Source organism: Mirounga angustirostris, unplaced genomic scaffold (genome assembly GCF_029215605.1).
Source record: "Mirounga angustirostris isolate CCGP_5_RB_7025 unplaced genomic scaffold, mMirAng1.0.hap1 SCAF_9, whole genome shotgun sequence".
Taxonomy (NCBI): Eukaryota; Metazoa; Chordata; class Mammalia; order Carnivora; family Phocidae; genus Mirounga; species Mirounga angustirostris.
Genome location: NW_026991717.1, coordinates 85,262,302 through 85,284,533, shown reverse-complemented (window position 1 = coordinate 85,284,533; position 22,232 = coordinate 85,262,302). Strand labels below are relative to the sequence as shown.

General features: G+C 37.2%; 1 protein-coding gene across 2 annotated transcripts in view; it reads left to right on the top strand.

Annotated features, from left to right (window-relative positions):
- Nucleotides 1-22,232, top strand: part of SLC25A21 (solute carrier family 25 member 21) — a 481,914-nt gene that overhangs the window by 65,773 nt on the left and 393,909 nt on the right. The window lies entirely within an intron of this gene.

Here is a 22,232-nt window from a genome sequence, read left to right as displayed (position 1 = left end):
TACCAAGAACAAGTGAACCTTTCATGGTCTATTTAGTGCCACACTTTTCACATTCTCGTGCTTTTTGATTGGTGATTTCACTGTTAAAATGGCCCTCAAGCATAGTGCTGAATTGCCGTCCGGTGTTTCTAAATGCAAGAAGGCTGTCATGTGCCCTATGAGAAAATACACATTAGACAAGCTTCCTTCAGCATGAGTTACAGTGTTGTTGGTTGTGAGGTCAGCATCAATAAATCAACAATATATATTAAATATGGTGTCTTTAAATAGAAACACATATAAAATAGGTTACATACCGGGACGCCTGGGTGGCTCAGTTGGTTAAGCATCTGCCTTCGGCTCAGGTCATAATCCCGGGGTCCTGGGATCGAGTCCCGCATCGGGCTCCCTGCTCTGCGGGGAGCCTGCTTCTCCCTCTCCCTCTGCTGCTCCCCCTGCTTGTGCTCTCTCTCATCCTGACAAATAAATAAATAAAATCTTTAAAAAAATAAAATCTTTTAAAAATAGGTTATATATTGATTGGCTGATGAAAAGGTTGTGAACTGGGGCTTGCAGGAACTTAATCTTGTATTTCCTCTAGGAGCAGTAGGTTCAGTATTCCCTCATTCTGCATGCACAGTAACTTTATAGAACATACCAACTGCAAATAATAAGAATCAACTGTATGTATATGTGACTGCATTTGAGCAAATGAAGAAAAGATTAGCTTGGTCCAAATCCAGGCAGGGATTTAACCACAGAGTTCTAATATGTAAAGGGTTAAATACTTTTTATATTCCTGTTAGTTAAAAGGAAGAAGTTCAGAGTTCTTAAGTCCATTTGAGGAGACATAGGCAATCTATTGCAAGCTAGATTTCTATCTGGACCCTTACAAGTACATCCTCTCTACCTTCTCTGAAATGATAGGCAACAACTTACAGGCTTCCACTGAATATAGAAATGAACAATAATACATTATGAAATCCACTGTCTTGTCGAAGACCATATTTGTTACCTTCCCCTCTCCCAGTTGCCCCCAAAGCAAATGTAGCAAAACTTTGAGCTGCAATAGGACATTTTAAGAATTGAGACCGGCTAACTAAATTGTGGGGGGGTAGTGTGAGGAGGTGTTCTTCTGCATCTAGGGTTCTGCTTGCATCATTCCATTTGACTTTTGCTTCACTGGAGCTTGGGCTGTGTTGCCAGCAGCAAGTATGCTGACTGAAAACTGTCACAACAGCGATCATTACAAGCCGGGAGTTGAGTTTGACTGGAACATATGTCTTCAATTTTGATAGCTCAGCTTCCCAGATGCCCTAAAGGAGAATATTGCCTGAGAAGGAGCTTTTCATGTAAGAATAATTTGTGTTAAGTAGCTCAGTGATCTGTTTGTTAGGTTAGAGCTGACAGTTTGTTTATATTTCTAAAGGGGTATGATGAATGGGGGAGAAGTTGATGCTAATTAGCCTAAATTGTTCCTAAGAATGTAGAGGGCTTTGCCAGTTTCATTGTTTCTGTTTCTTTGCACATTTTAAATAATTGAATGGAGCTCAGACCATTCATCATAATTTCAGGCAAGATAGAAATAAATGAATTTAGCACGGGTCTGCATGTGTGATGGAAGATGTCACTTTAAAGGGCAATTAGATAAGACATCAACTTGGGGCTAATGCAGACCATTCTAATCTATTTGCATAAAAAATATCAAACACGAACGTTTTCATTTACACCATTAATTATCTCTGTCATCATAGGAGGATACAGCCCTTCTTTTTGAAATCCCATCTATCTCTATTAAAGAAATAATGCTGTGGTATAAAATCCGGGCCTGTGCTTCTGGACAAAAGATCTGTGTCCATACACTTTAAGAACGTTCTTTCCCCACCCCTTGATGTCATCAAATGCCTCTAAGAAAACTGTTTGAGGATGGGCTCAAGCTCTGGCCAGCTAGATAATGAAAAAGGCATCAGAGAAACATTTTTGAAAGTTGGGAATCATATAATGGTGGGAATTCCACAATAAGAGCTAATGTACAAGTGAAGGCATATTTTCATTATTTCTCAAGAGTTCTTATATATTTATTTGTCATAGATGCTGAGTTACATAGTGATATAATACTAAGTCTACGATACAGCTTCCTAAGTTGAGCCAGCATTTCTTCTAGGTAATAAAGTTAACATAAATGGATTATTTTACGAGTATAGGAAAATATATATGGTTTGTTAACACACATATTTTGACAGTAAAAATAAGAAAAATGAAACTAAATTTAGAAAGTCTATGATTTTTTTTCAACCTTTTAATCCTTATTGCAGGCCATTCTTTTTTAATTTATGCACATAAAATACCACAGGAAGAGATGGTATAAATTTGTGGACTGTGGAGAATGAGTGAATATTTTTGAATCAGGATCTTTAAAAGGGGTGAAATTTGAGTATGATTAAGTTAGGAAAAAGCCTCGCTTACGGCGGAAGTCGGAGACTCTGTATACATTATGGGCATGTCATGGCTTTTAAAAAGTTATGTTAGACTTCTATACAAATTGTGAAGGAATTTGTATAACCCCAAACAAAATTCTGTGTGGTTCTGAACTTTTCCAAAGAGAGAGAAATAATGCTGGTTAGTATTCCAATCAGGAGCAAACCTTACTGTCGGGTGGGCTGGTTGCTTACACTGCCTGGGTGTTTTCTTGGTCACTAGTTTTCTCGGAAGGAAATGATCCCATGGCTTATGCTTGCCACATTTGTGCGTATATGCACTATAATTGGCATTTATTAAGGAGACCTTCAGTTTGATGGATGACTGTCAGAGCCGAGCCTGCTGGCTTTGAAGAGGGTTGACTTTGCTCAAGTTTTGTTACATTAACTCGTTAGAACTCTGCACAACTTCAACCGGCTCTTTGTTTACTTTCTTATAATTAAGATTTTTGAACAATCGATTTTCAGAGACTTGACAGGGCCCATTCCCAACTCGGAGACTTTGCCTGACAGAAAAGTATGCAACAGAACAAATATTCACAATAGAACCTGTGAGTATTAAAAATAAGGGCTTTGTACTCTCTTTAGTTAGCTGCCCAGTAAATTAATTGCTTTTAAACATTAAATGGCTTAATTATCTTTACCTTTTATATCATTAGCTGCATTATTCCTCAACTTCTTTAAAAAAGTGAATTCTATAAAAACAACAGCTATAGAAATATTTTCAAATCAGGGTATTTAAAATTAGACCTTGTATGTATTATACTTTAGCAACAATGTAAGCAAATAATTAGGAAAATGAAAGGCCATCTGAATCTATTGATACAGATTAACATGTGCATTTAAACATTCAACTGTGAATAATCAAAAATACCAATTGAGTTGTTAATTTTATAATATGAAAATCTCCAAAGCTGTGGTGACACATTTAAAGTTAAAACTGATATTTCACTTTCTCTTTTGTAACCTCAAAGAAAGTGCACATAAAAATGCTGAAAATGAGGATTTTTTCCCCGTATGCTTTGTTGAGACAAACTCTATTTCCTGTTCGGCTCAATGTACCTCTCACACTACCTAGAGGGGCACAAAATGTTGATGTTGTGTTTGATGTGTGTATTTTTGAAATATTCTTAGTTGATATCTACAAAAACTAAATGTTTGAAGGAAAGGGATGTGCTTTTATAAAAAGCAAATATGGTTGGAGAGTGTTTGCCCTAAGATTACAGACTTACTCATGGTTGTCTCTTTTCTGACTTGTCGTTACTAGTTGATGAGTTGATTATCTGTGAGGTATATTTACCAACGATGGTAGCTTGATGAGTAGATGCATTCATCACGTCGTCCCAATATCTAAATGAGTGGGAAAGGAAAATAAAGAATGAATGATGAAGGAAAAATAAAGTGTCTATTTATGAAAATGAATACTGTACAGGGTCTTAATTTATAGGCAGTGCTCTAAGTATGAGTCCTTACAGTAATTTTCTGGGGTCTGCTACTGGAGAACGGTACTAGATCACTTGACTCGCCTTCACAGAGCGGGGAAAGGGAAAATGAAACTCAGTTGTTTTTAGGTCACAGATAATTCGACTTTCCTTATTCTCTAAAAGGAACTTGAATTAGCAGAACAATATTTAGACTTCTTTGCCAATGAAGACAGCCTTTTAAGTTTAGTGATGAAGTTGATTCATTCGTATTTCATTCAGATGATGGAAAATACAACTAATTGGCTCCTTATTTGGTTCACGATGCTCAGTTAATGTATTCAAAGTTATTACTAGATTAAAAAAATGAATTCACAGGTCAAAACTTCTTTTATTGTGGAGGAAACTGGCAGTCATCAAAAGGGCCATTAAAAAAGAGTTTAATGAAGAAATATGTGACTGTTTAAGAAAAGCGTCTAGTCTAAACTTAGCAGGAGGGCCTTTTTTCTACTAGGCTGCAACAGTATAAGAAAATATTCTTGCATCTTTCAGGCTTCTGCATAAATTTTCATTTTAGAAAGCCATTACTTTAGCTGCACAAATAAGATATAATTACACATAAAAGCCTGAACCTAAGATAAAGTCTTCTTACTAATTTTATATTAAAATGTGTGAAATGATGTCTTTTTATTTTTAATGATGCATTAATGTTAACTAAGACTCTTTAATTTTAAATGTCTTTTTCCTTTCAACCTAAAAACAATGGCCAGTACTTTCTGATAGTGTCCTCTGTAACAAGCACTGTTCTAAATACTCAACATGGATTAACTTATGTATTCATCACAACCCCTTGTTGTGGGTACTGTTATTACCTTCACTTTAAAGGTTATAAAACTGAGGTACAGAGAAGATAAGTAATTTGGTCAGTGTCATGCAGCTAGTAAATGGTAGGTTGGAGATTGAAGCATAGGCATTCTGACTCTATAGATTTAAGGCAGTTAACTATTCTGCAATGCAGGATTTGGTTTAGTTAAGTAGTTGAGGATCTATACACAAACATCTAAATCCACCAAACTTATTATTCAAAAGATTTTTTGGAACAGTATTCCAAACATTATTTCATTATGTTTAGAAGCTTTTTCTAGAAGGAATATTATAATAACATACCTATACATTTAAAAATATCTTTTTTTCCCTTAACTTTCGTATACCAGCACATGACTAACAAAAGGTTTATAGGCTAACAGTGTGGTCAAATTTATACTATGTGTGATTGTCATATTTTGGGAAGGACAGTATTTGACCTATGGCCTACTTAAACATTTGTAATATTGAACCATATTATAACAGAGTTCTGTTTTGTTTTAAAAATACAATGATTATTTTGAAAAATGGGTAAAGCAACAATAAGAAAGAAGTAGTTTCTATAAAAATTTGTCAAGTTTTCAGAAGTAAATGTTTTAACATTTGTCTAACAAAATACAGCATTATGTAGGTTCAATGGAAGAGGCTGGTTTTTATCACTAGACCCGAGTAATGAATTCTGGGATAATCTAAGCTGATTAACCTTTAAAAATTACGTGTTTTTTTTTTTAAATAACATTAAGAAAGAGACATTGCAAAGTTGAGTGAATTATAGCTTATAAACCTCACTGAAGATAATGCAAAGGCGTAAAATGCCATACATACTTTTGCAGGTGTTTCAGACTCCTAAACAAAGGGATTTTGAATATCCAGACATATAATGTGCATACAGGAAATACTCTGATGAGAAGAGTGCACAAAGATAAAACCATCTTTTTAATCTTTTATGTGAAGAAATTTAAGCAGTAGATATATTTTTTTGTTTTTTTATTCACCAAAAATTGATTGAATATGTACAATGCATTGAGGGCACAGGAATGAGTAAGATAGATAACCCTTTAATGAATTAATATTCTAGTGGCAGAGACAAGAGTAAACAAACAAATAATATGATATCAGATAATCATAAGAGTTATGAAGAAAGTAAAACTGAGTAAGGGGATAGAAAGTGACGTCATGGAGGGACATGGAGTGGTATCTATTTTAAATAGAGTATTTAGGGATGGCTTCTCTAAAATGCTGACATTTGAGCAAAAATCTGGATGATAATATTGAGCACCAATGACATTTCTAATATAGTTGCCATCTAGGATAAAAAAATTTTTAACACTCCCCTCCTCTTTAGACAAAATTATTTTTAATAATAATCTTGCAATGAAAAGGATGACAATGATGGCCAGAAAAAACAGAATGAAAAAAACTTATTCAACTTCATGTGTTATCATGCTAGTAACAAAATTAATCTAAAAAATAAAATAAACATTACTGTACCAAAAAAGGGGGAAAAGTAATGGATTCATATTTTTAATTGCATCTTTTTTTATAAAAAAAGGAAAAATACCTACATAGTGTACAGTTTGCACCATGTTTCACTATTTTAAATCTTTTGTGGGGGCAGCTTTATTGAGATACACATACCATAGAATTCACCCATTTAAATTGTATGATCCAGTGGGTTTCAGTATACACAAAGAGTTGTGCAATTATCATCACAATCAATTTTAGAACATTTCGTCACCCCTGGGGCACTTGAGTGGCCCAGTCAGTCACGCGTCTCACTCTTGATCTCAGCTCAGGTCTTGATCTCAGGGTCATGATTTCAAGCCCCATGTTGGGCTCCATGCTGGGCATGGGACCCACCCCAAAAGAGAAACCCCATGTTCTTTATCACTCACTCCTGTTTCCTCATACCACCACCATTACCCCTGGCCCTAGGAAACCACTTTCTGGGTCTAAGGATTTGCTTATTTTGTACAGTTAATATATATGGAATCATGACTATGTTCTCATTTGTGACTAGCTTCTTTCACTTATCCTCTTATTCTTAATGTTCATCCATGTTGTAACATATATCATTAATTCTTTTTATTGCTGAATAATATGGATATACCATATTTTATTTATCCATTCATCACTTGATGGAAATTGGGTTGTTTCCAAAGTTTTGTTATTATGAATAATGCCGTTGTAAACATTCCTGTACAAATTTTTATGTGAACATGTTTATATTTTGGCAAGTATATACCTAGGAGTGGAATTGTCTGGTCATATGGCAACCCCATGTTAAAATCTTTTGTAGAACTGCCAGATTGTTTTCCAAAGTGGGCTGCAGCATTTACATCCCAACCAGCAAAGTGTGAGGGTTGTAACTTCTTCATGTCCTTGCCAACACTTGTTATTATCTGACGGTTTGATTCTATCCATCGTAGTGGGTACGAAGTGGTAGTTTATTGCAATTTTGATTTGTATTTCCCTGGTGGCTAATGATGTTGAGAATCTTTTCATTTTCTTATTGGCCATTTGTATGCCCATTTTTAATTGCCTTTTTATTATTGAGTTATAAGAATTCTTTATATATTCCAGATACGAATCCACTATCAAACATATGATTTGCAAATATTTTCTCACACTCTGTGTGTTGTCTTTCATTTTCTTGATGGTGTCCTTTTAGGCACAAAAATATTTTTAATTTTGATGAAGCCTGATATCTATTTTTCTTTTGTTGTTTATGCTGTTGTTGTCATATCTAAGACACTGTAGCCTAATCCAAGGTCACAAAGATGTACACCCATGTTTTTTTCTTTCCTAAAACTTTTATAGTTTTAGCTATTGCTTTAGGTCTTTGGTCCACTTTGAGTTGATGTGAGATGAGAGTCCAACCTTACGCTTTTGCATGCAGATATCCAGGTGTCCTGGCACCATATGTTGAAAAGACTTTTTCCCCCGTTGAATTGTTTTGGCACTTCTGTCAAAAATTAATTGATTGTAAATGTGAATGTTTATTTCTGGATTCTCAAGTATATTCCACTGACATATGCCAGTACCACACTGTCTTGATTACTGTAGCTTTGCAGTATGCTTAGAAATTAAGAAATGTGAATCCTCAAGAAATGGGCAGAAGACATATACAGACATTTCTCCAAAGAAGACATACAAATAGCTAACGGACACATGAAAAAATGCTCCACATCACTCGGCATCAGGGAAATCAAAATCAAAATCACAATGCGATACCACCTCATACCAGTCAGAATGGCTAAAATTAACAACTCAGTGAACAACACATGTCGACGATAATGTGGAGAAAGAGGAACCCTCTGTTGGTGGGGATGTAAGTCTGGAAAACAGTATGGAGGTTCCTCAAAAGGTAGAAAATAGAACTACCCTGAGACCCAGCAATTGCACTACTAGGTATTTTTCCAAAGGATACAGCAGTAGTGATTTGAAGGGGCACCTGCACCCCAACGTTCATAACAGCAATGTCCACAATAGCCAAACTATGGAAAGAGCACAGATGTCCATCAACATATGACTGGATAAAGAAGAGGTGATGTGTGTGTGTGTGTGTGTGTATACACACACACATATATATAATGGAATATTATATATATTATATATATTCTTACATATTATATATATAATGGAATATTACCCAGCTATCAAAAAGAATGGAATCTTGCCATTTGCAATGATGTGGAGAGAACTAGAGTGTATTATGCTAAGTGAAATAAATAACCATATGATTTCACTCATGTGGAGATTAAGAAACAAAAGAGATGAACAGATGAACATGAGGGAAGGGAAGGAGAAGTAAAATAAGATAGAAACAGAGAGGGAGACAAACCATAAGAGACTCTTAACTACAGGAAACAAACTGAGAGTTGCCGGAGGGGAAGTAGATGGGGGGTGGAGTAACTGGGTGATGGGCATTACGGAGGGCTCTTGATGTAATGAGCCCTGGGTGTTATATGCAACTGATGAATCACTAAATTCCCCCCCTGAAACTAATAACACACTCTATGTTAACTAAATTGAATTTAAGTAAAAAAATTTTAAAAAGAAATGTGAATCCTCCAACTTAGTTCTTTTTCTTGAGACTGTTTTGGCTATCCTGGCTCCCTTGAATTTCCCTAGTTTTAAATTTTTTAAATTTTATTTATGTGTTTATTTATTTATTTAAGTAATCTCCACCCAACATGGCGTTCAAACTCACGACTTCAAGACCAAGAGTCACATGCTGTTCCCACTGAGCCAGGCAGGTGCCCCTTATGTTTTGCATCTTAAATACAAATCACATTTCAAGAAGCCAAATAAAATGACAGAATTGAAGCAAGTCAATTTCTTCATCTTTACAATTACTGTGCTACCAAAATTTATTTTAAATCTGTTGTTTAAACTTAGGAGTTAGAGACAGGAACGACCCAAATTAAGCTGTAACTCTTCTGTAGCTATAACTCTTCTGTAGCTGTTGGGAATTTTCTCTTGAGATAAATTCAAGTATCTGTGTTTGTGTCTGTTGGGGGGCCACCTATGTACTTGGGAGTTCTCCAAATTAACTTCCGTGTAGTATACAATGTTTATTAAGGGACAAGTAACGAAACATTTTTCAGGGAGGAGCAGTATTGTATCACTAACATTATTTAACTTTGCTGGTGCATGTTAATAAATAAAAAGTAAGACATAATTTCAGTTCCTTTTACTATTATTTCAAAATACTCAAAATTGCCTGCATACAGTGAAGATTGCTCCTACCAGCCCACCTTTGAAATGCCAGTGAGGAGGAGCAAATCATTCTATGATCTAGAGGAAGAGCCTCCCAGGAAGAGGAAATAGAAGTGGTGAACGCTTCCATGAGTTTGAGATTTTTAATGAACTGAAAGAAGGCCATTATTGTAGCTAGGACATAGAAGTGGGGGGTGAGTGGCAGGACATGATGTTGGAGAGACTGATAGCCAGGCCCTATAAGGGCCACCATATGATTTTTTGGTCTAAATTATAGCACTTCTGAGAGTGAAAGAGGCCACTGTTGATGGGCTTAATAGGACTGTCCCTGGAGAATTAGGATGAATAGTCACCCTACTTAAAGGATATGGTGCAGAGTTTTTTGTTTTTTTATTATGTTATGTTAATCACCATACATTACATCATTAGTTTTTGATGTAGTGTTCCAGAGTTGTATTTTAACTACCCATAGAATCCAACTGAAGGACAATTATTATGAGGGCTAGAAGTTCTTTAATGCAGATGAGCAGTAATCTGACCTGACACCATTAGTGTATTATGAAATAGGAGGACTGAACAATGTGTATAGTGAGTGTTTTAGAGTAATGCTTATCAAACTTTAGCACACATAAGAATCATGTGGAAGCCTCATTAAAACATATGGCTGGCCCCACTCCCCAAAATTATGTTTGAGTCAGTTCTGTATTTCTAACAAGTTTCCAGGTGTTGCTGATACTGCCCGTCCACAGAGAACCAGACTTTGAATAGCACTGGTTTAGACTTTAGGGAGTGGACTCTAGAGTCAGACAGATTTGGTTTGAATTTCAGCTTTCTTGGTTACTAGCAAGGTGGCCTTGACAAGTTAAATACTCTTTCCACAGCTCTTTTCTTCATCTGGTAAAATGTGATTATAATAATCCCTGTCTTATATGAATGTTGTGAAGAGTGAATGGGATAAAGCCCTTGGCATTGTTTCAGGCATTTTTTAAAAAATATTTTTGTTTATTTGACAGAGAGAGACAGAGTGTACAAGCAGGGGGGCGGCAGGCAGAGGGAGAAGCAGGCTTCCTGCTGAGCGGGGAGCCTGATGTGGGACTCGATCCCAGGACTCTGGGATCATGACCTGAGCCGAAGGCAGTTGCTTAACCAACTGAGCCACCCAGGTGCCCTTGTTTCAGGCATTATTGTAAGAACTTAGAATGTGTTATTTTTATCTTTATTATAGTTAGGAAGAAGAAGAATCATGGTGGATTATACTCGGTAGATTAAACTATGAGCACATTTCAGATTCTGCATTGTAAATCAACTCTAGAAGTATATAACTGCAGCTACATTCCCCAGAACAGTGTTCAGTGCCTGGCACATAGCAGGCTCTTAATACTTGTTGACTGAATAAACAAATTTGTGAATTCACTAAATAGTGCTCTGTGGACGGAAATAATTGATTTCCTTTTCAATACACCTCTTTTACTCTCAAAGCATACCTTACCTTCTGATGTTCAACATAGACCAGAGCATAAGAAAATCTTGCCTCTCAGCTGCAAACAATTTGATGTGTTAGACCAGTTAGGATACATTTAAACTTGAAATTGATGAGACAGTTACATTGTGAGTTTCTTGGTGTTCGGGCATACAATGAACTCTAGACCTAATATACTGTCACAAATAAAGGTAGAGTAGTTTTGCAGAATTATACACTTAAAAATGAATTTTATTTAGATTGCTGTGCTGAATTATGACTGTGTTAAACACAAAGTCACAAAATGCCCTTTATTCATTATCATGGAAGAAATACAACAAAAAACAATAACTCTAATGTCTATAGGAAAAATAATAGACCAAACTAATATAAAGAGAGACCAACAGAATGAGACCTGCTAATATGAGATCTGAATGGTTTTTGTTTTGTCCCGTGGTTGTGTGATTCCCACAGCTTAAAGTAGGTACCTGAGGGTGGGTGGAGAAAGGAAGAAGGAAGAGAACTAACTTAAAAAATATCTATTATGGACTATCATTCACCATGTGCTAGGAAATTTACATGCCCTAATTCATTGCTCAGAGCCATCATATGAGATATCATCACTCTCTTTTCATTTCTGAGGATTAAAGCTTTAAGGAGACAAGGGGTAATTAGATGGAGCCAACTTTCTTCTTCAGGTATCCCTACAAAGGCCACTCTCTTTTTAGCTACTACCTTTGGAAAGGACATCAGATAGAAAGCCACTATATGGTTTTCCAGCAGTGTGGCAGAGTTGCTATATTATCAGTTTCCTATCTCATTAGTAATGGCAACTTAGGTACTGAAGAGATTCTAGTGTAGTAATTGAATTATTCTTGTTGAGTTTATCCACTGTTGATCTAATTTATTCCATAACTTTCTCTTCTATGCAGCATCTTAATTTATAATTTCCAGTGCTGGGATTTGAACCATCAGTAGTTGAGGGGCAGAATTAAAGAGAACACCAAAAACGTTTTAATTCCTAATTGTTATTATATTCTATCACCCTAAGGAATACAGAGCAACAAAACTACTAAGTTAGTAATGACTTTTGGTTTATTAATGTAGCACTATATTAGTAAGCCTTAAGCATAATTAAGACATGGAAAATTCTTGTTTGATGTAACACTCTTGGGACCGTTTGGAAATGGTCATATTCTGATGGGCAGCAGCAAGGAGAAGAACATTATAAGTGGCTGAGTTCATGAGAGGAGACCACTGCACATGGCATGCCTTTTGTTTGGATCATGTCTTGATTCAACTTTGGCACAACTGAGTCATTTTCCACACTGTAGCACTAACATTACATCTTCTATCAGTTACAGCTATCTCAAGGGTTACATCTATCGTTCTATCTAACATCAGGAAAACATAACCAAGGGTTAGAGTTAAAATAAGCTTTTTTTTTTTTTTTAACTGTGCCAACTAACTTAGGTGCCATTGTAATGCTATAAACCCATGAGTTTTCTCATGTTCTCAAAGTTGAAAAAGTTCACAAAAGCATTTTAGTACCAACATGATCAGGGTCTAAGTAGGTCATTGATGGTAGCTATCCTTACAATTAGATTCAGGGATAAAGAAGAATAGATAGGGGGGCACCTGGGTGGCTCAGTTGGTTAAGCCTCTGCTTTCGGTTCAGGTCATGATCCCAGGGTCCTGGGATCAAGCCCCACATAGGGCTCCCTGCTTGGCGGGGAGTCTGCTTCTCTCTCTCCCACTCCCCCAGCTCGTACTCTCTCTCTCTCAAATAAATAAATAAAATCTTTAAAAAAAAAAAAAGAACAGATAGAGGTAGTAAATAACCATTTAACAGCTTAATTTATTTATTCTACCCATGACTTTTAGATTGCCAAAGGCAAGTCTGTCTTTGGCCCTGGCCAAGCTTAGTTGACCCGGCTACCATCCTGTTAATAGAATTTGGGATAAGTGATGCCTATAAATGCTATGAGATGTCTTGATTATGGAGCATCTAGAATCTTAATTTCTATCTGGGATGGCTCATATTTCCTCTGTGGTAAATGAGCCAATCATTGATAACTGTACAGCAGATCACTTTGCCTGTTGTGCTGGTGAAGGAAGAAATACATAAACACATTCATTTGTTCAATGGGTATTTATTTTATTTATTTTTATTTTTTTAAAGATTTTATTTATTTATTTGACAGAGAGACAGCGAGAGTAGGAACACAAGCAAGGGGAGTGGGAGAGGGAGAGAGAGAAGCAGGCTTCCCACTGAGCGGGGAGCCTGATGCAGGGCTCGATCCCAGGACCCTGGGACCATGACCTGAGCCGAAGGCAGACGCTTAACGACTGAGCCACCCAGGCACCCCCAGTGGGTATTTATTTTAAAGACTTACTTATTTATTTTAGGAAAGGGGGTGCTGGGCAGAGAGAGAGGGAAAGGAAGAGAAGCAGATTCTCCACTGAGTGCGGAGCCCAGTGTGGGACTCGATGCAGGGCTCAATCACATGACCCTGAGATCAAGACCTGAAGATCACAACCTGAGCCGAAATCAAGAGTCAGACACTTAACTGACTGAGCCACCCAGGTGCTCCCAGTGGGTATTTATTAAATACCTCCCAAGTACCAGGTGCTGAATAGAAGTTAATAAGACAAACATGGTCCCTGCCCTCATGAAACTGACTGTATAGTGGAAAAGCAATTGCACACAATTGCAATAGTATGTGATGAGCTATATACTGGAAGTTAAGGTGTTCTTCAGGCTTAGCTAGGGCTTTGATCTAGTTTGGAGCAAAGAAAGATAACCCTAAGAAAGTGATATTTGGATCAGGGATAGGCAGTGTAAAGAGCATATTCCAACTGAAAGCATGGCAGGTTTTAAGGGACTAAAAGCTGCTTGGTGTGCCTGGAAGGGGGAAGTGAAACCTCAGCCATGGAGAAATAGGCATAGGCTAAATAGTAAGAGTCTCTTAGGTTAAGGTGTTTAGACTTGGTTAATAAGGGTGATGAGAAATTACTGATGGGCTTTAAGCTAGATTGTTGTGATCAGGGTTGTGCTTTATGAAGATCACTTCAAGAAAGATTACCCTGAGAGCTGTGTGGATGGTAAATGTGTAGACTAGGGAGTAAGGTCAGTGGCAAAGAGACTGGTTAGGGTGCTGTTTCAGCAGTTTGTCAGAGATGATGACCACTTTGGGGGACAGAGAAGATGGAGATAAATGGTTACTAAAGTGATATTGAGGAGGCAGATTGACAGAACTGGGTCATTAATTAGATGAGACAGAAAAGCCAAAGAGATCCTTGGATTAATGATTTGGGCTACATTGGGTAGACACTGAAGACAAGCAACGTAGGGGAAATGCCTAGATAGGGAGAGAGCAAAGAAGGGCATGAGCTCACTTCTGAACATGATGCATTGGAGGGCTTATGAGATATCAAGTAGGCTACTATTCATTAGGCAGTTGGAAAAGCAAGTCCAAACAGCAGCAGAACTGACTGGAGATAAAGATAGGAGGGTGACAAGTGCATGGATGCTCATTGAGGTTCTGCAAGTCATTGCGATTATTTGAAGTGCATAGAATGAGAAAAACAGAGGACGTATGACTGAGCCTTCAAAGAAGTATTGACATTTAAAGATCTTTTGCAAAGTGAGGATTTAAAGATAGTATTAGGTGAAAACATCTTAAAAATGTTTTTAAGGAAAAGAGGAAGGCATGCGAGTCTGACAGTTTCCTTTCTTTTTCAGCACTGATTTGCCATTTCCTCCACCTCAAGTGAAGCCATCCACATTCTGAATCAGAGTCTCTTTTGTTGTGGTTAAATTGATTCTTGAACACAAACCATTTTAAAACATGCAATGAAAAAAGTGGAGAATAAAGGAAAACCAAAGCATCAAATTATCCATGGCTAAAACTTTTTGAATTTAGCGCATAATCAAAGCAACCATAAAAGGCACTGTTGCCAACATTCAGTGATGGCCAAAGAAGGACTTTGCTTCTTTTCTCTCTTACCACTTATTTCCAATATCCTAACATTTTAAAAAATCCTTCAGAGATTCGGATCTCTTTGTATTCTCTCTCCTATCTTGATCTCACAGGTGTGTGGGAGAAACCAAGAGTAATGGCTCCCAACTTGTTCTTTAACTTCTTGTAAAAGACCTTTCACTAAATGGCAAAGCCACTCTTCTTTTTTATGTGGACAAATCCATGTCCACAAAACCTTGATTTTTGGTATGATTACAGTGGAACTCTTCCTCCTTTTTAAACACATGGTGGACCTATTCCTTATCCTGACATATCATTCAGCTTTGTTTCTGTTTTCCCCTCTGGGGAAGATAATGTGGTTTACATTCTTTTAGAAGTCTTGGACACCAAGAATGTTGAGGTCAGCCCAACTGGGGAAGTGAAGGAAAGAATGTCAGTTAACCCAATGGTGAAACCTCAGGAGTGTGCTTTGTAAAGGCCATTTTCTCCCTCTTTTTCTTTTTACCCCTTTGTATATTAACTACAAATAACCACCAGCCTTTCAATCAGCTTCACAAGAAGCCACCAACAAATGTTTAAAGCATCTCAACAACGTTTCCAAGAAAGTCCTGAATAAAATTGTGTTTGCATGATAACCAATATATTAGCTTTATATTTTTTACCCACTGTTCCCTGTGTATGCAAATTCTACTGAAATCTCAAATTTTGAGAAATCAGGAAATGTAGCAGAAGAAATGGTGGTGTTTTTCTAAGGTAACTTATTTTAAATAAAATAAATGGATGCTTAGACAGAAGAAAGGTCAGGGAATGAGAGACTTCATGCCTTCCAAAGTAATTGGACATTAGTGTGTTTTAGGAGCAATTCTCACTGAGTGTAGAGAAATATCTTTCTTTTAAAAATTTAGAAAACATTTAAAAAATTTCTTTGGATTTTTTTGACCTAATGATTATTCTTTTTTTAATTTTTAATTTTTATTTTATTTTATTATGTTATGTTAATCACCATACATTACATCATTAGTTTTTGATATAGTGTTCCATGATTCATTGTTTGCGTATAACACCCAGTGCTCCATTCAATATGTGCCCTCTTTAATACCCATCACCAGGCTACCCCATCCTCCCACCCCCCTCCCCTCTAGAACCCTCAGTTTGTTTCTCAGAGTCCATAGTCTGAGAAAAAATTTCTTTGGATTTAAAGCCTTAGAAGATTTGGGAAGAAGAGAAGCAAAAGCCCAACAGAGAAGATTAACATTGAGGATGTTGTTCCCAGCAGATTTTATTAGTGGTTTTTGTTTGTTTGTTTGTTTGGTTGGTTGGTTGTTGGTTTTTTTTGGGGGGGGGGTTTGTTTGTTTGTTTGTTTTGGTCAAAACTTGGGGATTTACTCAACACAATATTAAAACTCTCATTTGGATTTGGGCAAAACACACAAATGTACTCACATATACCCACATATATAAAAGTCCTTTCTTTTCCTTTAGGAGATATTTTTAATGCTACCCAGCAAAGATTGTGAATAACATGTAAATAACCAGCATAGGATGGTATGAGAAAAATGATACAGGATTTTGAGTATTTTTATAGAAGCATCTGCTCCTTATACACCTGGCCTTTCTTTTGAGGCATATTTCCATGTACTGTGTCACATGTTCTAAAATTCCTTTGTTATTCATGCCGTAGAGATTTTCATGGGTTCACAGATTGTGCATGGGTGTATAAGTTAGTGTGAAGATAGTTAAGTAAAGGAATAGACAAAGGGAAAGCAAAGTAATTCACTTGAAATCCAGAGACCTTTACAATGCTGAAAAGTAAGTAAAAGCAGATGTTGCAAAGTTTAGAAAATCAAGACATTATTTTCCTGTTTCCATTGAATTTTTTTAAACACATTATAAATAAGCTTTGAAGTAATACAAAGTCCTCTGTTTGTTTTGCTGATAGCATCTTTTGTGAAAAACTTTATCAATGCTTGTTTAAGTTATAGACTAAATGATACCTCAGTTGGTGAAAGAACTGACTGTATCTGCTGGCAAATACAATGCTACAATGCTGAAATTATTTACAATGTCTGGGTAACTTAGATGTCTATTTGATTAGATCTTTGGGGTTTAATGTTAAACAGCTCAAATATTTTATACTATGAGAATTCAAACATGGAAAACCCCAATATTTCATTATTCACACACTTTACATTTTATTTTATATTTTATGAAGACTTTATGTTACTCTGCAATAGAGAGAATTTGGTCTATTAATCTTTAGAATTACTCTGAAAAGAATAGCGTACGAATTTGAAAATAAGGCTATCTATGCTGCATTCTTCCCTTCCCCCTCCCCCATTCTCTAATACATACTCATATTAAACTTCTAAAAGTCTTACAATGCTGTCTGTAGATATGAACTGTCATTCTTCAGATTTGCTTCTAAAACTTAATATCTAGAAGAGCCCAGGGGAGAGTTCATAGCCAGAGCAAGGTGTTTGCTCGCTCAGGGAAGCTCTAGGACAGGTGCCCATCCTCACATGCTCCCGCTGACCCTCATCATTTAGAGTCACTGAATGTCCTCCAGCTGTTAGAGAATATCCTGGGCTCAAAACTGCATCCCTGCTGAGGATATATTCAGGGTCTAAGCCAATTCTGGAAATGATTGGCTGCTAAAATATGGAACAAGGGAAATCAGTTCCTATCAACGACATAAACCATCATCTGTCTGTTATTACATTCACTCAGCTGCATCACATATGACTCAGTAAGCAAATTACCACCCTATATATCTTAAATCTGCATGTTCATTTGACCACCATGTGGACATGGGAAAACAAAGATAATCTAGGCTGTCTTCTCTTTATTTTGTTTCTTTTAAATATGTCTTTTTTTCCTGCATCCATAAGTAAAATGCTTATAAAATTTCAAAAATTACATAATATAGAAAGCTCAAGTCCCCAGTGGTGGCCTTCTGCCCTCCCCACCACTTGATACGTTGCGAACAGTTTGGTATGTATCAGTTACTTCTTAATCATTAATGAGATCTTCTATTGTTAATACTGTGCTAATACAACTGTGGCCTTTTAAAATTAATTTAAGTGAAAAATGATTTGGATCAAAAAAAATCTCTAAAGGTAGATAAAATTTAAGTGAGGAAAAATAAAGCAGTCTTTTTCTGTTATTTATGTTTCAACTTCTTTCAGGAAGCATTGAAACAGCTTACAGTAAAAACTAGGACAAAGGAAAAATACAACTAAGAACATTTATAAAGTATAAATGAGAAAGAAAGAGGAATTATTTAGAGAAGAGGAGAAATGTTAAGACATGCTAGTGGTAGAAAGTTATACCATTTGATATAAAACATTGCACAGAGTTTCAAAGTGGTCTTTCTGGTCTTACTGGGATGCAAACAAAACAAAACAAAACAAAACCAGTTCGTTTAAGAAGAACTTGCATAGGAAACCTTCATCTATGGTCAAAATGTGTCCTGCACGGTGTCCATATAATTAACAATGCTGCTTTCAGGCAGGGACGATGGTCACACAACTTTGTGTTTCTGGGACCTAGTGTCATGCTGTCCAGTAGCAGGCCCTAAACACATTTTATAGAACGGCAAATGAATGAAACAGTGAATGAAGGAATGAGCGACACAGTCTTTGTTTGCCCATTAACTTCAAGGGCATAATGTTCAGTTCACTCACGTTTTTAAAACAAATATTGAGTGCCTAGTGGCACAGTTTTAGGTGTTATAAATACTGAGGTGTGTAAGACAGTTTGTGCCCTCAGAGAGCTTATAATCTAGTGGGGCAGATAGATAAGTAGAAAAAACAGCTATAATGTGGGAAATCAAATAGACAAGTTCATGGTGCTGTGAGAGCTCAGAGGAAGAGTAGCTACTTCAGGGAAGTGGGAGAGTTGAAATCCTTTACAGGGAAGCAACTCTGCGGGATGTATACAGAGAGACATGGTGGCAGTATGTAGCTTCCTGGTGGTCGATCTGGCCTAAAACAGGGATAACGCTTGGGCTCTTAAAGAGCGACTGACATATATGATCCTCTTGACTATCTGATGTTTCAGGTGGGATTTGAACCATTAGCTGAATGGTTAAAGTTCTTTTAATTCTGTAACACTGAAGTTACCAGCAAGTATCTGAGGAAGAAGTATTCCAAGCTTTAGACGGAAGGAAAGTTCCATGCTAAGCATTAGGTAATGTTGTAAATCTGATGCATCAGTCTGGTCCCAAGTGGACAAGGCACATTTGAAACAGCAAAACCAAAGAGAGATTGATGGAAGAGCTATTGACAAAACTGGACATGTTTAAAGAACCGACGGGAGAGTGCTCATCCAGGACCAGGCAGCAATGGGAAGCCATGATCATCCTGGCAGCAGTTGAAGCAGGAAGAGAAGGCTGTCTTACAGGAGCTGTGGCCTTAAATAGCGGAACCCAATTAGAAGCCACGCTTGGAGAGGAGAGGGCCGGGCAAATGAATACTCAATCCTCTCTCCCCTCTTCCCTTTGAATTCTTGTAGGTACCTCCCATTGGTTGAACCCAACTGGGAGGCAGAAGGCAAAAGGGAGTACAGTTGAATCAGTCCTTAGAAATCAGCCTCCTGGGAAGAAAGCCAGGTAAAAAGTGGAGAAGAGTGGATCTAGAGAGGCAAATGAAGAATATCTAGCATAACTGAGGATCTGATTTCTGATTCCATCAGTGGAGAACTGTCCAATCTCATGCAATAACAGTTGTAAAGTATAGGTTATGAAATATCGAAAACATCGTTTTCGATTCTAGAAAAGAGTACCAAATCATAAGAAACAAGCTTCTTGTGTGTGTGTGTGTGTGTGTGTGTGTGTGTGTTGTGGGGGGAGGCTGGGTGGCTCAGTCAGTTAAGTGTCCGATTCTTGATTTCGGCTCAAGTCATGATCTCAGGGTCATGAGATCAAGCCCAGTGTCAGGCTCCGCTCTGGGCTTGCAGCCTGCTTGAGATTCTTTCTCTCCCTCTCCCTGCCCCAGAAAAGAAAAAAAAAAAAAAAAAAACAGAAACAACCTTCTTCTTTTCTTTTTTTCTCCTTCCTTCCTTCCTCCCTCCCTCCCTCTCTCTCTTTTTCTTTCTTTCTTACGTCCTTTCTTTCTTTCTTTTTAGAGAGGGGGATGGGGAAGGGGGGTGGGAAGGGCAGAGGGAATGGAAGAGAGAGAATCTTATGCAGGCTCCACGCCCAGCAGGGAGCCCAGTGCGTGGATTGATCTCATGACCCTGAGATCATAACCTGAACAAAATCAAGAGTCAGACACTTAACCAACTGAGGCACCCAGGAGCCTTGTACTGATTTCTTGTTTTAGTAATATTTCCAGAATGGATTCTTCTTATGACTCTCTTTGGTTTATAGTCAACTAGAAGCCTTACTTCAGATAAAGCCCCTCTTGCCCCCTATTTCTGAGCATGGGAGGCTATTGACAATGAGGCAATTTTCCAAAATTCTTCACTAATTTGAAACTGCCTTTGAACAGCCTGAGAATATGTGGGAATCAGATCATGGGGCTTGGATGAAGAGTGATCTGTAAATTTGGGATTGATCTGAGAAAAATATGAGAATGAAAATATTGTATTTCATAGATTTTGAGATACATTTTCACCCACACTTTAACATCTCTGAAATCAGGATGTATTTTACAATTGCTGTAGTCTTACAAATAACTAGCAGCATTTTTCTTCTTTAGTGGTACATAGAAACAGTGGTACATTTAATGGTCGATGGCCTCTTGGAGTAGTTAAAAACTGAACGTTGAAAAGACGTGTATCATATGATCTCACTGATATGAGGAATTCTTAATCTCAGGAAACAAACTGAGGGTTGCTGGAGTGGTGGGGGGTGGGAGGGATGGGGTGGCTGGGTGATAGACACTGGGGAGGGTATGTGCTATGGTGAGCGATGTGAATTGTGTAAGACTGTTGAATCACAGACCTGTACCTCTGAAACAAATAATACATTATATGTTAAAAAAAAAAAAGAAGAAGAAGAAGATATTAGGAAGGGAAAAATGAAGGGGGGGGAATCGGAGGTGGAGACGAACCATGAGAGACTATGGACTCTGAGAAACAAACTGAGGGTTCTAGAGGGGAGGGGGGCTGGGGGATGGGTTAGCCTGGTGATGGGTATTAAAGATGGCACGTACTGCATGGAGCACTGGGTGTTATACGCAAACAATGAATCATGGAACACTACATCAAAAACTAATGATGTAATGTATGGTGATTAACATAACATAATAAAAAAGAAAAAGAAAGGACATTTGTAAATATAATTCAGGTATTTCTCTATCTTGAGCAACCAGAATGTATCTCTGGCACTAGATTATAACCCAAGAAAGCTGAAAACTAGTTAATGTAATGATAATTTTGTTATGAGTACCAAAAATACTGAATTAAAAAACGTTCTGAAGCTACATTCTGCCTTAAGAGTTTTTTCCATTTATGAAGTCTTTAATGGATGGAGGAATAGAATAATGGCTGCATGTGAGCCAGGCATTTACCTTCTTTCCTATAAAGTAATTGAAAAGAAATTGTCTACATGGAATTTATATAAAAAGGGGAATTGGAAATTGATAACCTAACTGTTTAGCATTTTCCAGGTCTTTGAAAAATAGTATCTGATGGACACATGTTGTCTTGTAATGACACTGATGTATTCTGCATTAGAATTAATGTAGCATATTTTTTATTTTTATCAATACCATGTAAACAACTTTGCTTTTTTTCTATACTTGCCAAGAAACCTTCGAATTAGCTTTCTGGAGGATTTATACCCTTGAAGATCTGTTGGATGTTTTGTAAATGGGTAATCACTTTGGAATGTGGCTTAGTATGAGCACAGACAGACAAATATCCTAGTCTCTTTCTTCTTTACCATTTGTATGGTCACTGTATTTTAGCTTGTCTTATAAAATTATTTCAAAATTCTCCTTTCATAGAAACTCTCAATATTTCAGAGCCTTTTTTGAAGAGGCCTTCCCCTGGAAAGACTGATGTTGCAATTTGTCCAGTGGAGAAGTCAGTCCGGAATTAAGAGGTGAATCCGATAAGGGCAGCTTACTTCTGATCTCTACACCCTATCTTCACTGACAAGCACTGTTTCACCCAAAGCCCTTCTTGATTCCAGTGTATGTGGTGATTTCACAAGTATCCTAATCATTTCCAGGCTTGCTTATAAATTGTTTTAGAATAAACAATCTTTGTACCTCATTACGCACTTCACCAGGAACATGGTGTGCAGTTCTGGTCAGCTGCCCTCAATGAAGACATGATTGAAGTGAGAGGGTCCAGAGAAAGTTAGCTAACATGGGCAAAA